This window comes from Uranotaenia lowii, chromosome 2 (genome assembly GCF_029784155.1).
Source record: "Uranotaenia lowii strain MFRU-FL chromosome 2, ASM2978415v1, whole genome shotgun sequence".
Taxonomy (NCBI): domain Eukaryota; kingdom Metazoa; phylum Arthropoda; class Insecta; order Diptera; family Culicidae; genus Uranotaenia; species Uranotaenia lowii.
The window spans coordinates 408,411,916-408,436,915 of record NC_073692.1 but is presented as its reverse complement, the minus strand read 5'-3'; the positions used below and the strand labels follow the sequence as shown (position 1 = coordinate 408,436,915).

Genomic DNA, 25,000 nt, shown 5'->3' with positions numbered 1-25,000 from the left:
TTTTTTATTTTTTTCTCTTTTTTTATTTTTTTCTCTTTTTTATTTTTTTCTCTTTTTTATTTTTTTCTCTTTTTTTATTTTTTTCTCTTTTTTTATTTTTTCTCTTTTTTTATTTTTTTCTCTTTTTTATTTTTTTCTCTTTTTTTATTTTTTTCTCTTTTTTTATTTTTTTCTCTTTTTTTATTTTTTTCTCTTTTTTTATTTTTTTCTCTTTTATTATTTTTTTCTCTTTTTTTATTTTTTTTCTCTTTTTTTTCTCTTTTTTATTTATTCCCTTTTGTATTTTTTTCTCTTTTTTATTTTTTTCTCTTTTTTATTTTTTTCTTTTTATTATTTTTTTCTCTTTGTTATTTTTATCTCTTGTTTATTTTTTTCTCTTGTTTATATTTTTCTCTTGTTTATTTTTTGCACTTGTTTATTTTTTTCTCTTGTTTATTTTTTCTCTTGTTTATTTTTTTCTCTTGTTTATTTTTTTCACACGTTAATTTTTTCAATCGTTTATTTTTTTTCTCTTGTTTATTTTTTTCTCTTGTTTATTTTTTTCTCTTGTTTATTTTTTTCTCTTGTTTATTTTTTTCTCTTGTTTATTTTTTTCTCTTGTTTATTTTTTTCTCTTGTTTATTTTTTTCTCTTGTTTATTTTTTTCTCTTGTTTATTTTTTTCTCTTGTTTATTTTTTCTCTTGTTAATTTTTTTCTCTTGTTTATTTTTTTCTCTTGTTTATATTTTTTCTGTTTTTATTTTTTTATATATATATATATTTTTTTTTTTTTAATTTTTTTCTCTTTTTTATTTTTTTTCTCTTTTTTAATTTTTTCTCTTTTTTTAATTTTTTCTCTCTTTTATTTTTTTCTCTTTTATATTTTTTTCACTTCTATATTTTTTTCTCTCTTATATTTATTTCTCTTTTATATTTTTTTTCTTTTAAATTTTTTTTCCTTTTTTTCTTTTTTCCTTTTTTTCCCTTTTTTCTTGTTTCCTCTTTTTTCGTGTTTTTCTTTTTCCTTTTCTTTTCTTTTTTCCTTTTTTTTCTTTTCTGCTTTTTTTTCTTTTCTGCTTTTTTTTCTTTTCTGCTTTTATTTTTCTTTTCTCATTTTTTTTCCTTTTGTCTTTTTTCCTTTTTTTCTGATTTCCTTTTTTTATTTTTACCTATTTTTATTCTTTTTCTTTTTTATTCTTTTTCTTTTTTATTCTTTTTCTTTTTTTTTTCTTTTTCTTTTTTATTCTTTTTCTTTTTTATTCTTTTTCTTTTTTATTTTTTTTCTTTTTTATCTTTTTTTTTCTTTTTTTTTCTTTTTTTTCTTTTTTTTTCTTTTTTATTCTTTTTCTTTTTTTCTATTTTTATTTATATTCCTTCGTTTCCTTTTTTTCATTTTTTATAAAATAATAATTCTATTTTTTATTTTTTGTTTACTTTTAATTTGGTTTTGTTTTAACAACTTCTTTTTCGAAAATTATTGTATTTTGATTAAAATTTTGTATCTTTTTTTCAATTATTTAATTTTTTTAAATTATTTTCATTGGTTTTCAATTATTTATGCCTGTTATCACAAAATTGTATAACTTTAATTTTTTTTTTAAATTATCGTAATTTTTTTTTATAATTGTCGACATTTTTAATTATTTTTTTATGTATGCTTTTAATTGTTTTTTACTTTTTATTATTTTTGAGTGTTCTAAAATTTCTTATGTTATTTTTTATGTTTTTTTGTTTGGTTTTGTTTATTTATCTTTTTTTTTAAATTTTGTTCAACTCTTGTTTTAGGTTTATTTTATATATTTCTATGAAGTTTTGGTTAATCAGTCTTTCAGTTTGATTTATATTATTTTTAGTCGCAACTCTGTTTAATTTTTCAATGAAGTATCCGGAACAAATTTCAAATCCTTCTTTTGTCACTCGGAGTTGGAACATCGCGAGGGTAAGGACAATAAAAATAATACGAAAAATAAATAAATTGGAGTAAATTGCACGAAATCTTGTATGCAACAAAATTGCATACTGTATCATTGCACAAAACCTACAAATCAAGTAATATTTTATCGAAAAATTCAATAAAATCAAGTTTACAAAAAGTGTAATAACTCTTATCTTCAAAAATTCAGTTTTTTGTTCTTGTAATCTTTCGGATACTTGATTTTTTTTTCGAAATTTACATAAAATACTTCAAACTTTATTTATTTCCCCCTTCGGGTTTTTTGAAAATTTCGAAAGGGAGGTGACAAAAGAAGAAATTGATATTTGTTTCAGCCTAATTGACAAAGTCTTTGAAAAATAATGCCATTTTTGACATCTTTTGTAATTTAATGTGGTTTTTGATAATTTTAATCATTTCGAACTGTTGAGGATCTTTATCATTTCTGTCATTTTTGTCATTTTTGTCATTTTTGTCATTTTTGTCGTTTTTGTCATTTTTGTCATTTTTGACATTTTTGTCATTTTTGTCAATTTTGTCATTTTTGTCATTTTTGTCATTTTTGTCATTTTTGTCATTTTTGTCATTTTTGTCGTTTTTGTCGTTTTTGTCGTTTTTGTCGTTTTTGTCATTTTTGTCATTTTTGTCATTTTTGTCATTCTTGTCATTTTTGTCATTCTTGTCATTTTTGTCATTCTTGTCATTTTTGTCATTTTTGTCATTTTTGTCGTTTTTTGTCATTTTTGTCATTCTTGTCATTCTTGTCATTCTTGTCATTTTTGTCATTTTGGTCATTTTGGTCATTTTTGTCATTTTGGCCATTTTGGCCATTTGTCATTTTTGCTATTTTGGTCATTTTTGTCATTTTGGCCATTTTGTCATTTTTGCTATTTTGGTCATTTTTGTCATTTATGTCATTTTGGTCATTTTGGTCATTTTGGTAATTTTTGTCATTTTTGTCATTTTTGTCATTTTTGTCATTTTTGTTATTTTTGTCATTTTTGTCATTTTTGTCATTTTTGTCATTTTTGTCATTTTTGTCATTTTTGTCATTTTTGTAATTTTTGTCATTTTTGTCATTTTTGTCATTTTTGTCATTTTTGTCATTTTTGTCATTTTTGTCATTTTTGTCATTTTTGTCATTTTTGTCATTTTTGTCATTTTTGTCATTTTTGTCATTTTTGTCATTTTTGTCATTTTTGTCATTTTTGTCATTTTTGTCATTTTTGTCATTTTTGTCATTTTTGTCATTTTTGTCATTTTTGTCATTTTTGTCATTTTTGTCATTTTTGTCATTTTTGTCATTTTTGTCATTTTTGTCATTTTTGTCATTTTTGTCATTTTTGTAATGTCATTTTTTGTCATTTTAGGCATTGTTATCATTTTTTTAGTTTTGTTGTTCTTTTTCAATTTCTGTATTTAAAGCTTCAATTTAGAATTCGGAAATTAAATTTTTAATTCAGGAATACGATTTACAATGTAGATTCATGAGTCGTTTTTCAGAATTAGCAAGCTGGCGTAAGCCAAATAATTCCTCTGCCTACATCGTACAAATCATTGTTGCCAAACAGTTACAGAAATAATTCGCCATATGAAGTCAAAGCTAATTTTATATTCCCTTTTATTTTTTTTTTTCGTGTTTAATAACTTTTTATGTTTTATTAAACTTTTATGTTTGTTTTTTTTATCTTATTTTAAAAATGTTGTTAAACTTTTGGTTTTTGATATATTTCATATTTTTCTATGAATCTATGATCAGTCTCATTTATATTATTTTTAATCGCAACTCTGTTTTATTTTTCAATGAAAAAATTACAGCTAGTCGTGAAGCAATAAGCAAAATCTTTGAAAAAAGTAGTTCGAACTTTTGAGGATCTTTGTCATTTTTGTCATTTTTGTAACCATTGTAATTTTTGTAATTTTTGTCACTTTTGTCATTTTTGTCATTTTTGTCATTTTTGTAATTTTTGTCATTTTTGTCATTTTTTGTCATTTTTGTCATTTTTGTCATTTTTTGTCATTTTAATCATTTTGTGCTCATTTTATCTATTTTTTATTTTTTTTATTTCTGTCGTAAGCCTAACTGCCTACATCGTACAAATCAAGTTCCAGAATTAATTCGCCATATGAAGTCAAAGTTACACCTAATGACTGTTTCAAAATTAATGCTAATCTCAACGAGCCCCATTAAGCGATTGCAAACTCAAAACCCGCTCAAAAGAATTGCAAATGTCTACACGGATAAACGCCGATTAATCAACACTTCATTTGGAAGCCAATTTCTTCCGCTATCTTCCGAAAACACATTCTACTTGGCGCAGCTTCGTCGGAAGTTTAAAGTAATCATCAACTCTTCTAGGATAGTGCTGAGGAGAGCGAGATTCAGCAGCACATCGACGAGAAATCCAATGGCAGAAATTAAAAAATCAGCAACAAGCATCGGTGCGTGCGAAGCGATGCCAAACGAGCTGGCCGGCACCAAACTAACCGTGACGGCCATTACTTATGATTATTAGCTTATTTAGTGCAAAACTGATTCACTCGGGCAGATCGTAAAACAATCTCGGTGAACATACGATATCCATAAATAATCCATACAGTCATTTATCCCCGAGGGGCTTAGTCGAGGTCTTCCTGTCTCATTTAAGGAGTTTTGAGACACTTTTTCGTTCAAGACCCCCTCCCTTCAATAATTATTTTTTCCCGTATTTTTCCAAGAATCTAAAATAAATAAATCTTACCTCGATGTGCATCAGCTCGTAGACGATCAGGGAGTAATCGCCGACCAGGGTCTTTCCGCGGATGACGGCCAAATTCGGGAACAACTTGCGCAACGATTTCAGTCCGTTGACTCGGAACAGCAGCAGATACTCGGTGATTTCCGTCAACATTGGGAATTCGTAGTCCTCGAAGTTGGATTCGTTGTACTTATCGATGAGGAGGATGTGCACGAAACCCTCCACCACGACGCAATCCTTGAGCCGGTTCAGATTCGAGGGCACATTCCGAACATCCACACTGCCGCACACTTCTGTAAAAACAAAGTATTAAAAGATGAAAATATTTTAAGATATGTCAGAAGAAAAAAAAATAGTATGCGCCTTGGAGGTTATTTTAGATTTTTTTGTTCCAAAATTTTCCATGTTAAAATTGTTTTTTTTTTATTTAACCATTTTCAGCTGTTGAGTCAACACCATGTAAAACGAACAGATTTGACTAAAAATCTGCACACTTCAACCCGATGACACACATCTTATCAATAGTTGTAATGGTCGTGACTGGATTATCACAGAAATCTAGTTTGCAGCGCTGCAGATTCGTGCTCTTGGAAAAATTATTACCTCTTCTATGAAATTGCGCTAAGGCCTACCGACTTAGCAACTGCTTGATAGATTTTTTTTTTCAATTTTAGGTTTTTTTTTATTTCTAATTTCTGATTAACAAACTTAAAAATGATTCAATATGTTTTTCCTTGGTTTTTTAACATAATCCCTTGGAATTAAATTTACTTTACTATATTTTACTCATCTGAAATCAATATCTCAACGAAAGAAATGAAACACCTGAGAAAAAAAGAGCCTCAACCGCTACCTATTTGGAAAGCGAGAAAAACTTCACGATTTTTCGATTAATATAAGCGAGCTACAAAGTTGTTTACTTTCGGGAAACGAGAGAAAAAAATATCCGTTTTTAATTAGAAGCTTACGAGCATCTTCCGGTCAATGTTCTTGGCCGGAAATTAGGATAAATCAAGATCCAGCGGTTAATTTTTGAAGGTGAGAATTGATGTTGTTGGAAGGAAAAGACTTGTTCTACTTTTGGTACTAAAATACATTATTTTACTTTTATCACTTGCTTTTATACTCAAGAATCACCATAGTTATTAGTTGTTAACAAATGATAAACAAACATCTTGCGTGTGTTGCTCTTCATCTCATCGATTGCTTCGATAAGACGAGTCTCAACAATTCGGGATGCCAGATGAATCTTTGACGTTTTGTAATTAGGTACATAGGAAAAAAATGTAAATAAAAAGGTAAACATTTTCGAAGAATTTAAAACTCATTTAACTTTAGCTTTTTCCCTCAAAGATATCTAAAAAAGTTAGTAAAAAGTAAAAAAGAAGCAATTTTCAGGTTCTTCTTCTAGTATTTCAAACATCTTCTTGCCATTGAAAACACATCTATGTATTTTAGTAGATTAGTAATATTTTCACAAAACTTACATTCAAAATAAATGTTGAAGATATTTGTAATCTGAATTTTTGAATGTTCTGTTTTGAAAAGCATTCTAACAAGGAAAAAAACTGGTTGAAAAATTTAAATTTTACCCTATTTTTTGTTAACCAAAGTCACAAATATGAAGTTTAAGTAGTTTATTGAAGATTTATTCAGTGTCGTATTCCATTTATGAAAAATGCACTTCTGAAATTTTTGCTCTTACGTTAGAGCTGTTTGCACATTTTTTTGTAATTTTTTTATAAAAAATTTAATGCTTTTCCGCCAGCGTGTCTTGCAAGTACCTTCTCATAACAAAATTTTTCTCAATTTTTTTTTTTTAAATAACAAGAGAAGCTTGTTCCCTTTTAATTATATGCCTGTTCCCAAAAGCTTCCCAAGTACTCTAAACTCTACTTTGGTTTGGTTATTATTTCCCATCACATCACAGTTTTGAAAATATTCTACTTTTCAAGTGTTCAAGAACGATGCTGGCTAAATGTATCTAGTCTGTGAAAGGAAGAAGTGTAAAAGTACCTCCCCAAAGTGACATAAATCTACGAAATTTCGTAAAACTGTAAGCAAAAACAAACGAAAAAAAAACTTTAAAAAAGATTTACATGGTTTAAAATGACAATGTTTAAAAATATAGCAATAATAACAAGCATTATAAATAAAACAGAAAAAAAAATTATAAATGATAATAAACATAACCAAAAATTAAAAAAAAAAACTTTAAAGTATGCAAATTTAATGAAAAAGTTGGAAAAAACGGTTAGATTTGGTCAACATTAAGTATCTCTAGTAAACTAATGAGTAGTAGGCGTTGTCCTGATGACAACGTGTATCGTGGGTTGGAATATGTTTTACCCCAAAAACTTAACCAAGTTTACGAAAAAGTTGTCTCATAATGCCGATGAGATGTAACCACTTATAGATCTCCCAAGCTCTGACGTGATGGTTGAGGTTATGTGTACCGAAAATGGTCCGTTTCAACAGAAACTTTATGGTGTAAAACATAAGTTGTGGCTGCAGTTTTCGCACATTTTGTAAAGTGTTTGTTATTCTAGGTCTTTGGATGCTGGATGCTTAATGAAGAGATATATCAATAAAGTTTGAAGAATAAGCATTGAAATAGGTATTTTTAATGTTATTTTCAAAAATTGAAGGCCATATCATGCTGGTGTGGGAAAATATTTTTTTTTATTTCGGGCAATCGCTATAGCGTTCTCGGCATGCTGCGACCAGGTAAATTTTCAGCACTGATTTGTGGGCCTTTTAAACATTCCCGAAGAATTTTATGGTAAAAATAGATATTCTTTTCAAATGGTAAAGAGGTTAGATGTAAAAAGTGTTTAACTATTTTGAACTTAACTCTATTATGGGGTTCAGCGGGGTCTGATGTACAATGGATTGTAGCTTCAAGCCAGCTGGAGTATCTCAGCAAATTAGGAATCGTGAATAGAAACCTTTTCAGGATGCTTTATTTGTTTCGAATAGTTGGAAGGGAGTGAGATAAGTCAAACCTGTCTCAAGCCAGCAACGGATTTGCTGTTTATGAATTATACAGCATACACAGCAAAAAATTTCTAAAAGTACACGGAATCTTAAAAACGAGTGATCTTTTTTTTCTTGAGTGTAATTACGAAAAGATGTAATTTTAAACTCCTTTTGATGTCATATTAGCCTATTTTCAAAAATTGAATAGAAATCAACTGTTTCGATTTAATTTTACATTGCGTCATGCAAAAACCAACCGGTCAATGAAATTTATATCACAAACAGTGTAAAATTATATCTGTTTGATTTAAAATTGAATGGAAATATTTAAATTGAACCATTTTATATTTCAAGTTAGTTTGCGCGTCGGGCACAAAGTAAACAAATCAGAAAATTATTCGGAAACGAGTCTTTCACAAGCGTAGCTACAGCAGCATTTCTTTTAAAGCAGTACCTAAGTTTACCGGAAATGAAGAATGTGGTTGAAACTGATTAGTTTTCTTTCCATGACAGCAAGGTCAGATTTTTTGCAGTGGCTGATATCCGGACAGTGATTATCCGGAGAATCTTTTGATGATGCTGACATAAAAATCATGATGTTCCGGATACTGATGACGCTGATCTATAAAAACATCTCCGTGCTGGGAATCATCGAATGCAACAACAATACGATAATAAATTTCAAAATTTACATCCCTGTGTATTTTTACACGACGGCTTTCGTGATTCGATCTCGTGCATTACACGCCTCAAAAATTACATCCTTCAAAAGAATACACCATGATAGAATTTTACATCAAAATCGATGTTCCGTTTTCGTGCATCAATTTCGATCTAAATTTACACGAATTTTTCTGGCTGTGTAGAAAAGTAAATGGCGAACAACGTCTAGAGAACTTGCATAACTTCCCGGCTTAGGTACTCATACCCACCTTAGATCCTGAAATGCGTCATACAAATTTAAGCTAGTTCGCAACAATCATCATAAGTTTAACAGTACCCACTTTTAATTTAACAATCGCAGGAGTGGCCCTGTAAAGCAAGTTCCCCATCGCAGTGAAGCAGTGAAAAGCTTCCTAGAGTTTTTCCAGAACGTATCCGGGTCGGGCTTTTTTGCTCAAAATGCTGGTCTGAAATTCAAAATTTTTAACCCAAATACCAGAAAAAACGGGCAAATCGAACTAAAATGCAGGAATTTCTCATAAAAATTCAAGAAAAAAGGTGAAAGACGACAAAAAATTCCACCGAGGCACATTAGCGGCGTTCAAGGCTTATTTCACAATTCCAAAACGAATTGCAAGTTAAAAAAATTGTTATTCGACGCTAAAATCATAAATTAAACTAACTTAATTCTAGGCTTTGGTTTGGATTTATTTTTAAACTGTAAATAAATCAGGGTATTTTTTCCTCGATATCCGGGCAACCGAACCGGGTTTTTCCCAATTTTTCATTGAGAAACCGAGCAAGCCCGGATAAAACCGGGCAATCTGGAATGCTTATCAAGCCCTAGTTCTAAAAAGTTGACAAAAATGACAAATTTGTCATTTGTAATTTTTGTCATGTTTGTAATTTTTGTAATTTTTGTAATTTTTTGTAATTTTTGTAATTTTTGTAATTTTTGTAATTTTGGTAAGTTTTGTAATTTTTGTAACTTTTGTAATTTTTGTAATTTTTGTAATTTTTGTAATTTTTGTAATTTTTGTAATTTTTGTCATTTTTGTCATTTTTGTCATTTTTGTCATTTTTGTCATTTTTGTCATTTTTGTCATTTTTGTCATTTTTGTCATTTTTGTCATTTTTGTCATTTTTGTCATTTTTGTCATTTTTGTCATTTTTGTCATTTTTGTCATTTTTGTCATTTTTGTCATTTTTGTCATTTTTGTCATTTTTGTCATTTTTGTCATTTTTGTCATTTTTGTCATTTTTGTCATTTTTGTCATTTTTGTCATTTTTGTCATTTTTGTCATTTTTGTCATTTTTGTCATTTTTGTCATTTTTGTCATTTTTGTCATTTTTGTCATTTTTGTCATTTTTGTCATTTTTGTCATTTTTGTCATTTTTGTCATTTTTGTCATTTTTGTCATTTTTGTCATTTTTGTCATTTTTGTCATTTTTGTCATTTTTGTCATTTTTGTCATTTTTGTCATTTTTGTCATTTTTGTCATTTTTGTCATTTTTGTCATTTTTGTCATTTTTGTCATTTTTGTCATTTTTGTCATTTTTGTCATTTTTGTCATTTTTGTAAGTTTTGCAATTTATGTAAGTTTTGAAATTTTTGTCATTTTTGCTATTTTTGCCATTTTTGCTACCCCCAAGCCCCTTTCTTTTGACCTCTCTGCAAAACTTTAGCAACCTTTCGTGAAGTGGAACTTGTTCTACAAAACCACACCAAAGATCGTGGAGTTCGAAATGTTTTTCATAACAAAATGGTGGAGGTGGAGGCGAAGCTTAGCTAATACAGAAGTTTGATTCAACATTCTTTTGACACACGTGTCATATAGTTGATGCTTGTGTTAAACTTGAAGTGTCTATTATAAGGACTGGGTAGCGTCCAATGTTTTTTCTCAAACACGCTTCCTTGTTGTTTGAGATTTAAAAGTAAGAACGATGGATAGACTCAACAAAACTAAAGCCCCAAATATCAACTTGATAATTTGTGATTAATTTACGACGCACAGTCTTTCGAGCCATGTCGTCTTCGAGTCAGTCGGTCTTCCCGTGCCGAGGTGTGTGATCTCTTTGGGGACAGTTCTCGATCTTGCGACGAGGCCTCATTTCATTCATCCATTCGTCACGGGTCTGCCGCTGATCTGGCCATCTCAGATTAGGAAAACCGCTGGCCGCCGAAAAAAAACGGAACAAACATACCACAAACTGACTAGTTATGCTAGCCAGCTTAGCTACCGGGGTGTGGTGATAATGATAATAATAACAACAAAAGCAACAACAATGATAATAATAGTAGTAATAACAATAATTGGAAAGAACGTGTTGAATGGCATGTGATTCATTCATGATTCCATGAAAAGGCGGGCGACACAGTGAGTGGTACCCGAAAAAGGAAAACAACAAACCCAACCAACCCACACACCGACAACCAAAAGTAGAGTCATCCAGTTTCAGAGACCGAAAGATTACCTCAGCGAAAATTAAACGATAGATGGAGCCAAAGGGAAGGGGACCATGTTAAGGGAGCAGGCAGGGGTATGGCGTACTTTCCACAGTTCGGGCCACCTGACCTAACACCTCTTGGCGACGACGACGACGTACTTACACGTAACGTGGAGCGCGCACGGGTCTTCGAACTTCCTTCCTGTGTGTTTCAACTTTTTTTTTTCGTTGATGTTCAATATTTCTGGAAACCGAAACAAACAACTTCCACCATTCCAGAGGCACACGTACATACATTCGGACACACATACACACCGGTCCCCAATCCGTGGGTTCATTGATGCCACGGCTCGCGGTTGTATTTTTTTCTGTCCATACATGCACAACCAAAACGCTGCACCACAATCAATTGACGAAATCCTGAGACGTGGAGGAAATTTGACGCGGACGCCATTCAGGCGATGAGATAACAGTTCAGTTCAGTTCCACACTCTTGTTTGTCAGTTGTTTGTTTTTGTTACAGTTTTTTCCCTGCTTCGTCGTTTTATTTGACTTGTTTTCACTTCTGCTTACTTACTGTCCCTTCACCCCACCGCGGTGGAGTAATAAATAACAGAGTGATAATATTTCAAGTGGGAAAAAACAAACCAAACACCGCAGGACCACAACACAGCCGTGTGGAGGTAAGGTGTTCGGCCAGAATATCATTTCGATAGAGAAACGTAAACACAAATATCTCAAGACGTGGGATGGTTTAACGGGAATGAATCGAGAGCTCAAACGATGTCAAATTGATCGATGAACCTTGAAAAGTATCGAAACCCAAAAAGGAGGGCCCCTGAAGAAGGTTACCAAAAAAGGCGAAACGTTGAAAAGTGAATTCTAACAAAAAAATCTCCAAAAACCAGTGTCGAATGTGTCCGGTTAATTGTCGGTCAATTGGATTACTGCACGTGGTAGTAAAAACGTTTTTATTGTTTTATGAGTGGAATTAGAGCTGTTGTTGTGTTTGGTGATCACTGTTCGGTAGCACGATGACAATCTGCCATTATTGGTCACAGGCTAATAATAAATCCGACACGCAAATAAAGCAATCATGCTGAGGGAAACCTGTTTTTTATAATAACATACTACACTTCAATGGAAGCAATTAGAAAATTAGTTGATTCACACCTCACAAGACGGTATGAAATCATACAGGACGTCAATTTCTACTCATTGAACATGGAACTGCAATTATAAACCCAAGATTTAATTTCATGCGATTAAACTCGTAATGTTCCCCAGAGAAAATTTCCCTTGTCAAATAAAGTTTTATTCCTCCATAATTCTATTTTTTAATAACTCGAAATGAGAAATGGATGACGTGAATCATGCATTGCTCTAATCATGGATTGTGACGCCATCCAATAAAAAAATGCAAAAAAAGTGAGTAAATGACAAATATGACAAAAATGATAAAAATGTCAAAAATGACATAAATGTCAAAAATGAAATTATCTTGATATAAGACATAAAAGTGAAAAATGACATGAATGATATATGTAAATGTCAAAAATGACAAACTGACAAAAATTTAAAAAAAAAACGAAAATTACAAGAAAAGAAAAGAAATGACATAAATGTAAAAAATGACAAAATTGATAAAAATGACGAAAAAAAAATATGACAAAAATAAAAATAAAATGACAAAATGATAAAAATAACAAAAATGAAAAAAAGACAAAAATGACAAAAATGGCAAAAATTTAAAACAAAAATGACAAAAAAAACGAAAATGACAAAAATAACAAGAACGACAAAAATGACAACAATGTTAAAAATGACCAAAAAGACAAAAAAAAATAAACATGACCAAAATGAAAACTGGCAAAATTCACAAAATGACAACAAACACAAGAAAGACAAAAATCACAAGAATGAGAATAATGGCAACAATGTGAAAAATGATGAAAATAACACAAATGATAAAAATGACAAATAAGCAAAATTTACAAATATGAAAAAAACGTACAAAAGAAAACAAGACTGATGAAAATAACAAGAATAAAAAACATAACAAAAATAACAAAAATGACAAGAATGACAAAAAATACAAAAAAAAATATCAAATTTACAAAAATGACAATGAAAAGTTAAAACAGACAAAAATTACAAAAAAATGACAACTCTTACAAAGATGACAAAAATGACAAATATGACAAGTATGACAAATATGACAAAAATCACAAAAACGAAAAACATGACCAAAATGACTAAATTGTAAAAAATGACAAAAAAGACAAAAAAAGCAAAATAACGAAAATGAAAAGAATGACAGAAAAAGACCAAAAATGACACAAATTATAAAAATTTTAAAAAAAGCTATATTTACAAAAATGACAAAAATAACAAAAAAAATAAGAATAATAAAAATAACAAGAATAAGAAAAATGACTAAAATGCCAAAAAAAATCAAGAATGACAAAAAAAAAACAAAAAAAAACAAGAAAAACGACAAAAATAAAAAAAATCACACTGACAAAAGTAACGTTATGACAAAAACGACAAAAATGAAAAAAATGACAAAAAAGAGAGAAATAGCTAAATTAACAAAAATGACAAAAAAAAACAGAATGACAAAAACAACAAGAATGACAAAAATAACAAAATTTACAAAAATGACAAAAAGACCAAAAATGAAGAAAATAAACAAGAATGACAAAAATAACAAAATAGACAAAAAAAAAGAACAAAAATTAAAAATATAAAAACAATTATGAAAATAGAAAAATGACAATAAATAACAAAATTGACAAAAATTTAAAAAAATTACCAAACTGACAGAAATGACATAATGACAAAAATGACAAACATGCCAAAACGACAAAAATAACAAAAATGGCAAAATTGTCAAAAATGATAAAAATGAAAAAAAAGACAAGAATGACAAAAATGAGAAAAAAAATACAAAAATCACAAATATAACCAAAATGACAAAAAATACGAAAATAACAAAAATGCCAAAAATACCAAAAATGGCAAATTTGAAAAAAATGATAAAAATGATTAAAAAAAATTGACAAAAATGATAAAAATGACAAAGATGACAAACTGACAAGAGTGAAAAAAAAAGACAAAAATGAGAAAAATGACAAAATTGACCTAATTGACAAATATGACGAAAAAGAAAAAAAAATGACAAAAAAGCCAAATTTATAAAAATGATAGAAAACAAGAAACACAAATATGACAAAAATGACAGAAACAAAGAAATAAAAAAACAGAAATGACAAAAAATAGAAAAATAACAAAATTTCCTAAAATGATAAAAAAAAAAACAACAGTATTGAGAAAAAAAACAAAAATTACAAACCTAACAAAAATGATAAAAATGACACAAATGATAAAAATGACCAAACTGAAAAAATCAAAGAAGACAAAAATAGCAAAATATACTAAAACGACAAAAAAACAACAAGAATGACAAAAATTACAAGAATCTTATCCCAAAAGAAAAAGGGGGCAGGGCAGGGGTGAGCAACCTTTTGAACTAAAGGGGCCAATTTAATGTTGAAATTTTATAGGCGGGCCGCACCTAAAATGATTTTTTTTATTAATTAGCAGAGCTTCACGTCATATTTTAGGAATACAAATTTTAGGCCCAAATAAATCTGAAATAGGAAAGATAAAACGAATTCACGTTCATTCAACAACAGAAATTCAACACAACTTATTAAATACTCCATATTTAAAAGGTACATCACTGAATCTTTGCCATTTTAAAATTCTCTCAAGGTTTTAATAATACTTCTTGGCGAACATTCGTTCTTACAACATTCTTGTTAAAACCGATAGTACTGTTTGTCATCACTTCCATTTAAAAAAATTCTGGAGCTTACCGCAGTGATATCTAATCGTATGGAAAATATATATTCAGGAAATCACCGTCTTCTTAGCGTTGGAAGTTGAATCGCTAATTGACTTTCTGTGATTTTTTCCACAAATAAAATTTGTCCTCAAAGCCTAGATATTTTCTCTACAACCGATAAATAACCCCGTTTTTAAAATGAAGTTCTGTATCGGATCATGGCATTGATATGATGAAAGAAATTGTCGAAATCACAGAAAAATGTTCAATTTCACATATTTTTAAGCAACTATCTTCAAATCTAAATTTTTGATTCTGGAATTTTTATCCAGGTTTTTATAATTTTAAATCTTATTAAGATATCATTGGGATAGGATTTCTAAAGCTATATTATTACTTTGAAAATGTGGAATGAGTTAACTGTAAGTGAAATAACTGAATTTATCGATGTTTGTTACAAATTTTCTTTCAAATTACTGAAAAAGGCATCACCGATAATCGCAAAGACCTTTTGGATCGAATCGCATAATTTCATATATCTTTTGTTTTCATCAAGAACTTATAAATTTTGTCGATAACCTTGATGCCGGCTGATTCATGTTGATAAAAAATCTAAAATAGTTCACCCAGTTATTAAACTTTCGTAATTTTCGTCAATATTCAGAAATAAAAAATATTTCATAAGGTTTTGGTTTAATTTCTTTGTCAGTATTTGAATACTAACAGAACAAGCCTTTTAGCCGAATTGAATAAAATAATTTTAAAAAAAATCGGCTGAGCACATTTTTTATCCATACTACTTTATTTTAGCTTGAAACGAAAATAATGACTTCTGTAACGGACTTTGTAAATCCTTTGATCATTTGTAGCTTCCGATTTTTGTCTGTTCCTCCGATTCACTTTGATGGATTTTGCTTTTCAAAGTGGTACACAATTAGGAAAAATGTATGCCGAATAAAAAAAAAACTCCAATATAACGTTATGCCAATAAACAATATTGCATTTATGCATTGAACAGAACATAATAAATGCTTGAAATGTCAGAAAAAAAGTTAACAATCTGACTGATTGTGAGGCAAATGCAAATAAGTGCATTTTTGATCAAGTCATATAAATTTTCCCAACAATCCATTGTAGAAACAAGTTCAGGCAAAAATATTAGAAAAATGCTTCGCGGGCCGCACGAAAGGGTCTCGCGGGCCGCTGGTTGCTCACCCCTACTCTAGGGCACACTGAGCTAAAATTTACCTAAGATAATTTTTAAAAGATGCTAACCCTCATGGGAAAATATAGCTAAATGTTAGTTTGAACATCAGATAATCTAATATATAAAGATGAGTTGGACTATATATGTTTGTATGCACCTTATACAAATCCACACCGCTTAACCGATCAGCCTAAAATTTGGTACAGTTATGTTTTTGGACCATGGTAAGGTTTTAGTAATAGTTTTGAGCCCCTCCCACCTAAGAAAAGGGACCCTCCCATACAACTTTCGTTTTTATTCACACGAATCAAAAGTCATGGCACCCATTTGGCAGCCGATTTTCGCACCATGGGCCGGGCGTAAGAAACGACTATCCAGAGTTCACGTGTACTGGAAAGCAAATCAAAGCCTGCTAGCGATTTAAAAATTCATAGCGAAGTTTTTGGCGGGTTTTTTTCCTTCTACTGTTCAAAGCACGTGGTACCGGTGCGAGGCATTTGATTGCAATAATGAGCATTCATTTAGGATAGAAAAAAAAACAATTCCCCTGTTAGAAATATATTGAGAAGAACAGTGGTTGAGAATCTACTAGAATATGCAGTGTGTAAAGTATGGATACATTAGTTCATGTTCATTTTGAATTGACTTCTTCAGTTGAATAACGATTTGGACTGAAAACTAATGTTCCAGCTTTTAAGAACCAACCATTTTTCTATTTTCGGAACTTCTTTTAGGGAAACAATTAATAAAACTGAGGGTTGTGAGTTCAAGGCTGCGATCTCATCCTTTGATTGTCGTGTAGGAATTTAATTTACAATAGGAATTAGACAATTAAACATTCATTTTATGCAAAAAATTAAAACCAAATCCAACGCACGAGACTTTAATCTGAAGTTTTTAGTTTTGTACAATTCAATTTCATTTGTAAATTTTTTAATTTTAGTTATTATTGATCATCGATGTGTTCAGTTCTACCATCTAATTATAAGAACTTAAAAAGCACATTGAAAAAATGCAGAGGAAGTCTTTTATGAGGTTTCAGCGGATATCTATTCAGAAATTTCTAAGTACAAAATAAAACTGAAATAGGTATTCCATTCTACGGGTAGATCTTGAAAAGAGGTCGTTAACATTTGTTTACAAGCTTAATACATTGGATTTTCACTAGATAACCCATGGAAAAGATAAAAAAATGTTATCATTTAATGAAAAAAAGGGTAATTCAATTCAAGCTTCCTAAAAAATGGTGGGTGTAAAATAAGGTTGCTAGAATTGCCGTATCGACAAATCCAGCCAATTTTATGGAAAAATCTGCTCAAATCCCGCATTTGATTTTAAAATGTTCAAACCGATATCCTGGCAAGATCCGTGCAAACTTAGTCAAAACCGCGGAATTATTCAGTAAAAATAACGAAACATATACTAGCAATATTTGTTTTCAACAAACCGCATCAGCAGATTTTAAATTATATATCAAGCTTCTAAACACGAGTCATGATTATTTCAAAAGCTTGCCATTTAAAAATTCTTTTTGAACTTAAAAATGCAAAATAATATAATAATTATAAAATCTCAGTTTATGTTACGATCTAAAGTGATGTGAATAAATTCGGCCTTTTTGCAACAAAATCCGGGAAACCGGGCCAGACCGAACTTACTTCAAGTTTTGATTCAAATGTTCTAGCGAATCCGGATAAATCCGGGCAACCTGGCAACCTTAGATTGAAATGTTTTTCGTGATAGAATGGATAAGCATTCAAGGGAAATTATTTCAAATTTCTATTAGTAAACCTAAAAACTATTAGTTATTCAATAATATGAAAACGATAAACTTTGCTAATAATCCCAATTAAAACTTTAAGAAGACTAACAAAACTTACAAAGCTCACATGGCCAAACATGGTCCAATTTGTTATGATGATGAACAAAAAGCTTTCAAAATTTCAAAAAGTCAAACGACTCATTTCGATTAAAATATGTGAACCCGAGCAAGGCCGGGTAAAATCAGCTAGTTTTTTATAATATTCAAAATGAAACCAATCTTTTCCGTTTTTTTTCAACAGTTGAGTGGCAGGAGGTGCTTAAAATGATCCACCTGAACAAATTGAATATGGACTTGAGGATTAAAGTCACTACTGAACATGTATATATTTTACGTTAAATTTATTACTTGAACTGAGATATGATGAGGACTTTTCAAAACATTAATAAATTTGCTTTCAAAATTATAATTATTTTCAAATTAAAAAAAAATCAGTGCGAATATTAAAAAATTATTAGACCTGGCTCCACTGGGCTGCATCAAAAATCAAAACACTGAAAATTCAACCATTTTCTCGAAGGGGCGAAAACGGTAATTTTTTCTTAGGCAAATCGCGTTTTGGGTACGTCCTTTTGAGAAAATTAATTGTTTTATTCTTGTTTAGAGATTAGGGCTGAAGTCTCTCTGAAGGATAGTGTTCGTAAAGAACTGTCAATGTATCCCAATTGCGAACCTTGCAAAATTAGTCAAAAAACTCTCTGCAGGAGAAATTTATTTGTTCAGCCCGATTGTATCGTCCAAATTGCCTATTTTTCCTTGGTACTTTCCAACTGGGATATCATTTCATCAAAAGCGATCGTACGGACTCTGGAATCGATATAGCGTACGTCTGAAAAAATTATCCAACAAACGAAATCGAGTGTCCAGTGAGTATGGTCAGTGCTCTCTCTTTGAACATCAATAACGGCGCTGGCCACGTCCTAGTAGTCAATAGATAAGTAGAAAAATCATATTGACCAGTTTTTTAATTCGAAATCCAACAATAAGTATAATTTTTTCACAGAGCAGGTTCTCATCTTTAGCACCTCCTCTAGGTGATTCACAATTTTTTTTGAACAAGTGAAGCCGCTTCGCCCAGGACGTTACTTCGCCCAATTTCCCCAGATACTATGCCGAAAAATGCAGTGTTTAAGTGTTAATTTACGTATATTTCAATTGAAGGAGAAATTAAAACAAAATTTGTCAAGTATTACAGAAACTTTTTTGAAATAATAATTGCAACTTAAATTAACAGCAGACATATTTTTGTTTGAAACCAGATCGAATTCAAAAACTACACGATTGACGGAAAAAAACTTGTTGTGTCACCAGGGCTTTGAATCGGTCGAAATTTGATACGTTTCGTGGTTCAAATTTTGGACCGTATCACCGGTTGAACGGACGATTTTTGTTCGTTTTTTTCGATCTGGGTTTACTTGACGAATTGCTCATAGATATTATTTGTTGAAAATTTCAGTTTTGCGGGTGTAATTCAACTGCCTTCAATGCCATCAGACATACTTCAACTAAACAGTTATTTACCGGATATCTACAGAGATACATGGTTACGGATTGAAAAATATAAATAAGCACAAAAATGATAAGACGGCTTGGTTCCGCAGTGGAAATAAATATCCTTCGTGTTTCAGAACAAAATTTCTAGTTTTCCCGTTATAACTTAAAAGAGAAAAATTGACTCATGCAAACGATATGCAAAAATATGGATGAGTTTTGAACCAAAACAAAACTTTAAAGTCCAAAACTGACCAAAGCGACCAAGACGACAAAAATATTAGAAAATAACAAAATTGACGAAAATGACAAAATTAAAAAATGACTAAATTGAAAAACCAACAAAAATAAAAACAATGTTAAAATTCACAAAATGACATAAATGAGAAACTCACAAAAATGACAAAAATAGCAAAATGTACAGATAGACAAAAAAAAATTGCAAAAAAAAACAAGAATCACAAACATGAGGAAAAAAACAAAAATGAGAATATGACAAAAACTACAAAAAAAAACAAAAATTAAAAACTTGAAAAAATTTACAAAAATAACAAAAAAAAATTTTTTTTTTAATTATAAGTATAACAAAAATTAAAAAAGAAGAAAAATGACAAAAATGACAAAAATTACAAAAATGAAAAAAAAATTTAAAAAAAAATCCTAAAAAAGGCAAAAATGACAAAAATGAACACAATGTTGAAAATGGCAAAAATGCAGAAAATGAAAAAATGACAAGAATAACAAGAATAAAAAAAAAAAAATCAAAAATGACAAAAATAACAAAATTTACAAAAATGATCAAAATAACAAAAATGTCAACAATGTTGAAAATCACAAAACAACAAACAAACATACAATCAATCAAAAAAAATAATTAAAATAACAAAAATTACAAAAAAGACCAAAATAACAAAAAATGTTAAAAATAACAAAATGGACGAAAATGAAAAAAATTGAGAAAAATACCCCAAATGAAAACAATGTTAAAATTGACAAAAATGACAATAATGACATAATTCAAAAAATAACAAAAATGGCAAAAATGACAAAAAGACAATAAAAAAGAATTACTAAAATAACAAGAATAACAAAAATGAGGAAAAAACCAAAAATTATAAAAACTACAAAAATGAAAAAAATTTAAAAAACCTGACAAAAATTGCAAAAATTTACAAAAATGACAAAAATAAAAATGCCAAAAATATGACAAAAATGAGAAAAACAAGAAAAATGACAAAAATGACAAACATGGAAAAATATTTAAAAAATTTCAAAAATGACAAAAATGAAAAATATAAAAAGAATGACAAATATGACAAAAATGAAGAAAATGACAAAAATAGCAAAATTTTCGAAAATGACAAAAAAAAACAAGATTGAAAAAAATAACAAGAATGGGTAAAATGACAAAAATGGCAACAAACTGACAAAAATGAAAAAAAAAACAAAAATGACCGAAATAACAAAAATGACAGAAATAATAAAATTGATAAAATCAACGAAAATGGAAAAAAAAATTACAAAATGACAGAATGACAGAAATCATAAAAAATAACAAAATTGACGAAAATGAAAAAATCACAAAATTGATAAAAAGAACAGAAATGACAACAATGTTAAAATTGGCAAAAACGACAAAAATGACAAAAACAGCAAAATATTCGAATTTATTACAAAATTAACAAGAATTATGCGGATGGGGAAACAAAAATGACAAAATTTACAAAAATGACAAAAAATGCAAAAATTTACAAAAATTTCAAAAAAAAATAAAAATGTCAAAAATAACAAGTATGGCAAACATGAGAAAAAGAAGAAAAATGACAAAAATTACAAACTGACAAAAATGACGAATATGACAAAAAATGACAAAAATGCAAAAAGAAATCAAAAATGACCAAAATAACAAAAATGACGAATATGACAAAAATGACAAAATTGACAAAACGACAAAAATGACAAGAATGATAAAAATAACAAACATAAGAAAAATAACAAAAATAGCTAAATTTACAAAAATGAGAAAAATGACAAAAATTACAAAAACAGCTAAATTTACAAAAATGACGAAAACAACAAAAATGACAAAATAAAAACAAGAATGAAAACAATACGAAAAATGAGAAAAAAACTGAAATGACAAAAGAACTGAAATGACAAAATGACAAAAATGACAATAATGACAAAAATGACATAAATGACAAAAATTACAAAATTAGCTAAATTTACAAAAATGACAAAAATGGCAAGAATGACAAAAATGACAAGATATTACAAAAATGACAACTATGTTAAAAATGGTAAAAATAACAAAAAGAACAAAAACGACAAAAAAACAAGAATGACAAAAATGAGAAAAAGAACAAAAGTGACAAAAATAATAAAAATGACAAAATTGACTAAAATGACAAAACTAACAAAAATGTCACTGTTGTTAGCTGTACAACTTCAATATCCCGGTCACATTTGACAGACAGTATGATTCTCCAACAATATGACTTTTACCAAGTTTTCCCTACGGATTATTGATCCAAAAAAATTTCAAATCGCAGTTGATTTTCTAATATTGAAAAAAAAAACCGCTACTTTTCAGAACTTAATTGTGTGAATTACAGGGTTTTTATGAAAATTTATAAATGATTTTAGACCTAAATTCCTAGTTACAATATTCAAAGTAAACGTGCTACTTAAGACCTCCCAAGAAATAGACAGCCATATCAACAAATTTGAAAATAATTTATGTCTTTGATTATTTCCTGAAATATTTGTAAAAAATACGGAAATAACAATTTTTATTTTATATGATGGGATGAACACTGAAACATTTCATTGAGTAATGCGATACAACATGTCTAGTTTTTTTTACATAATACTGGAAAAGTCAAAGAGGTCATCGAAAGTTTTTCAAGTAACTTCAGAGCAATGACCCTCGTGGCCATAATTAATAAACAATATAGAACAAAAAACATCAAGAGATTATTACTAAGAGCGTTTGTGTGACTTCTTGACTATAATTAAGACCGATGTTCCAAAGCTTCGAGCTGGACCACTTTTATCAGTCAAATAATTGTACTGCATATTTGAATAGGTCAGTTTTATCTGATGATAAAAATTACTTCCCTGTTGACGAGTTTTGGCGCCTCTCGAAATTTATAGAATCGGTACCAATTCTGGTCAAATGTGTGACTTATATCGTCACTGATTTTTTTTTCTGTCGTTGCTTGCCTTCCCACAATTATTTATTATCTGAGTGGGCAATAACCGTAGTCCACGTTGGACACTCTCACTGATACCCGACACCGCGAACATCATAAGTCATAAGTCATAAACAAAGTGGCAATCTCTCACAAATCGCCAGCCGACTCCCTCACAATTCATCGTCGCCTCGCCGTACGGACAAAAAATGACGAATTGGTTCGTTTTTGGCACTTCGTCATTGCCCTGTCGGTCGGTCGGTCGGTCGGGTTTTATTTTGTTGTTATTGACGCCATCTGACAATCACACAGCAGAACACAACAACAGCAGGACCGAACGCAATCCTAAATGGTATTACAACATACTCGGGGCCCGCAGTTTTTAGGCGCTCTCTTTGGTTTGTTCGAAAACAACAAACAGAGGCGTATGGTTGATTCCCGTTTAGAGAAGGGACTAAATTGCGGAAATTTAGATTCGAAATGTGATCATATTTGCCAACACATCAAAGACTATATTCAACTTGGATTAATCCAAAATAAGAAAAACCTTATTTTAAATGGTTGTACTCCATTTACCCGAAAACCATTGCCCAGAATGAAAAATCCCCAGAATTCCAATCGCCAGAAAGAACCATTCCCCAGAATTTTTTTCCCCAGACGAACCATTCCCCAGAAAAATTTTCGCCAGAATGTACCATTTCCCAGAATTTTTTTCACCAGAATGAACCATTTACCAGAAATGTTTTCGCTAGAAGAACTATTTCCCAGAAAATTGAAAACATTTATCCTTACTAGAAATTATTTAAAAAAAAATTTTTTTTTTTACAAAAAAATGGGGTTTCATAGCTTTATTCTTTTGCGGCAAAGCCGCAACCAACGAGGATGAAGGGGCCGAGGCGGCACAAAGCCGCCGAAGCTTCCAAATCCGAGGTGGCCGCCGACCCGCCGTCGGAAGCGGCGGCCCCATTACTTTGGTCTAGGTCTGCCGGGGCTTCCTAGGTCTGCGTGAAAGCTAGGGGTGATCCCTTAGCCCCGTCCGCCACGCGACAGCGTGAAGGACAAAACGTCTTTCAAGTTCGAACGCGCAGCGTGAGGAGTCGGATACCAAAACGGTTTTTTAAAGGACCATGGTAAGCATTGAATCAATTAAAGTTCCAGAAACCATAAACAAAGCACAATATTGGTTCTAAAATAAATTTAGTTGGAAAATTTCAAAGTTGTAGTTTCATTTAAAAAAATCATTTTGAAAAAATGAATTTCGAATCATATGAAATTTACAAGAATTCATTAGAAAAAAAACAAATAAAAATACAAGAGGAAAAAATCTGGGATTTGTGCCATTCTGGGAAATGTTCCATTCTGGGGAAAAAAATTCTAGGAAATGGTCCATTCTGGGAAAAAAATTTCTGGTAAATGGTGCATTCTGGGGAATTTTTTTTCTGGGAAATGGTTCATTCTGGGGTTTGATTTCGGGTATTTGTCATTCTGGGAAAAATTCATTCTGGGCAATGGTTTTCGGGTAAATGGGATACAATCATTTTAAATGCAGTCCAAAATTCATCAATATTGGTGGTCCACAAGGAAGTAATTTCGGACCAATTATTTTCAAAAGTATGTTTTTCAGAAAGTTTGACAGAATGGCAGTTCAAGATAATTTTTCACCAAATCAATGACAGTTTTACAGTGTGTTCAAAGTTCACAGCCAGTAAAATTTCTGTTTATCTATCTGGATTTCAATTTTTCCCCATAAAATTTCTCAAACAAACTTTCGAAAATTTTACATTAGAAATATTACTGGTTCTTTCATCTTCCGCTAGTATCTCCACCTCTGCCGTTATCTGCTGATATTTTTTCTCCTAGCTCAAGTGATTTGTTGCGGATTCGAATTGAACACCTACGCTACTTACTAGGAAGGTATTACAACTCTGCTTTGCTTGCTGGCATCACTAAGTCATGTGAATGATGTGGTGCCACCGCCATTCGGTAGCTGCTGTGTTTTGATGCATATTGATTCCGTCCGAGATCGACTGTCGGGCCCCAGTCGGATTCGTCGGAATCTTTCACTCACTGAGTGGATGGAGCGATGATAATGGGTCGAGTAAAATTTGATGAATGACAATTAAATATTTCCGAGAGGAAATTGTCTTTTTCTGATTAAATCAATCAGAACTCTGAAACTTTCTAAAGATTCGGGATTATCCAGGGCGATAGCTTAGTAAAAATTCCTCACTCTGGAAAGTTGTGACGTACTGTTATTGTCCGGATTCCAAAAACAGAGTGAAACGTGTGGTGGGCGGAAAAGGGAGAGGTCGCGTTTTGATAAGGAAGTGGTTGGCGAAGTTGGTTGACCGACCGATCGGAATGTGTGTTTAGATTGTGTGTTGCGGTGTATATATGGTATGATTAGCGACAAATGCGCGCGCGCGGGACGAAAAACAACACCAAGTGTGGTCCGGTTAAACATCATCTGCGTCATCCGCTTGAGGTTGTACGTAGCGCAACGAAGGGTTGCAAAAAAGTTGTGTATTCCGGGCCTAACATCGGCGAAAGGGCTTGAAAATGATTTGATTTTCAATTGTTTAGGTCTCAAGAAAGAACATTAAAAATGATTAAGAGTTTCTACTCGAAACTATTCTAAAACGACCACGAAGATTAATTTCCTCAGTTTAAGGAAATTAGTCAATGCGCCTCCCTCC

The 25,000-nt window shown here is 30.5% G+C and overlaps 1 protein-coding gene across 1 annotated transcript in view; it reads right to left on the bottom strand.

Moving 5' to 3' along the window:
* LOC129744560 (leucine-rich repeat-containing protein 70) overlaps nucleotides 1-25,000 on the bottom strand; it is a 51,823-nt gene that overhangs the window by 11,881 nt on the left and 14,942 nt on the right. The window lies entirely within an intron of this gene.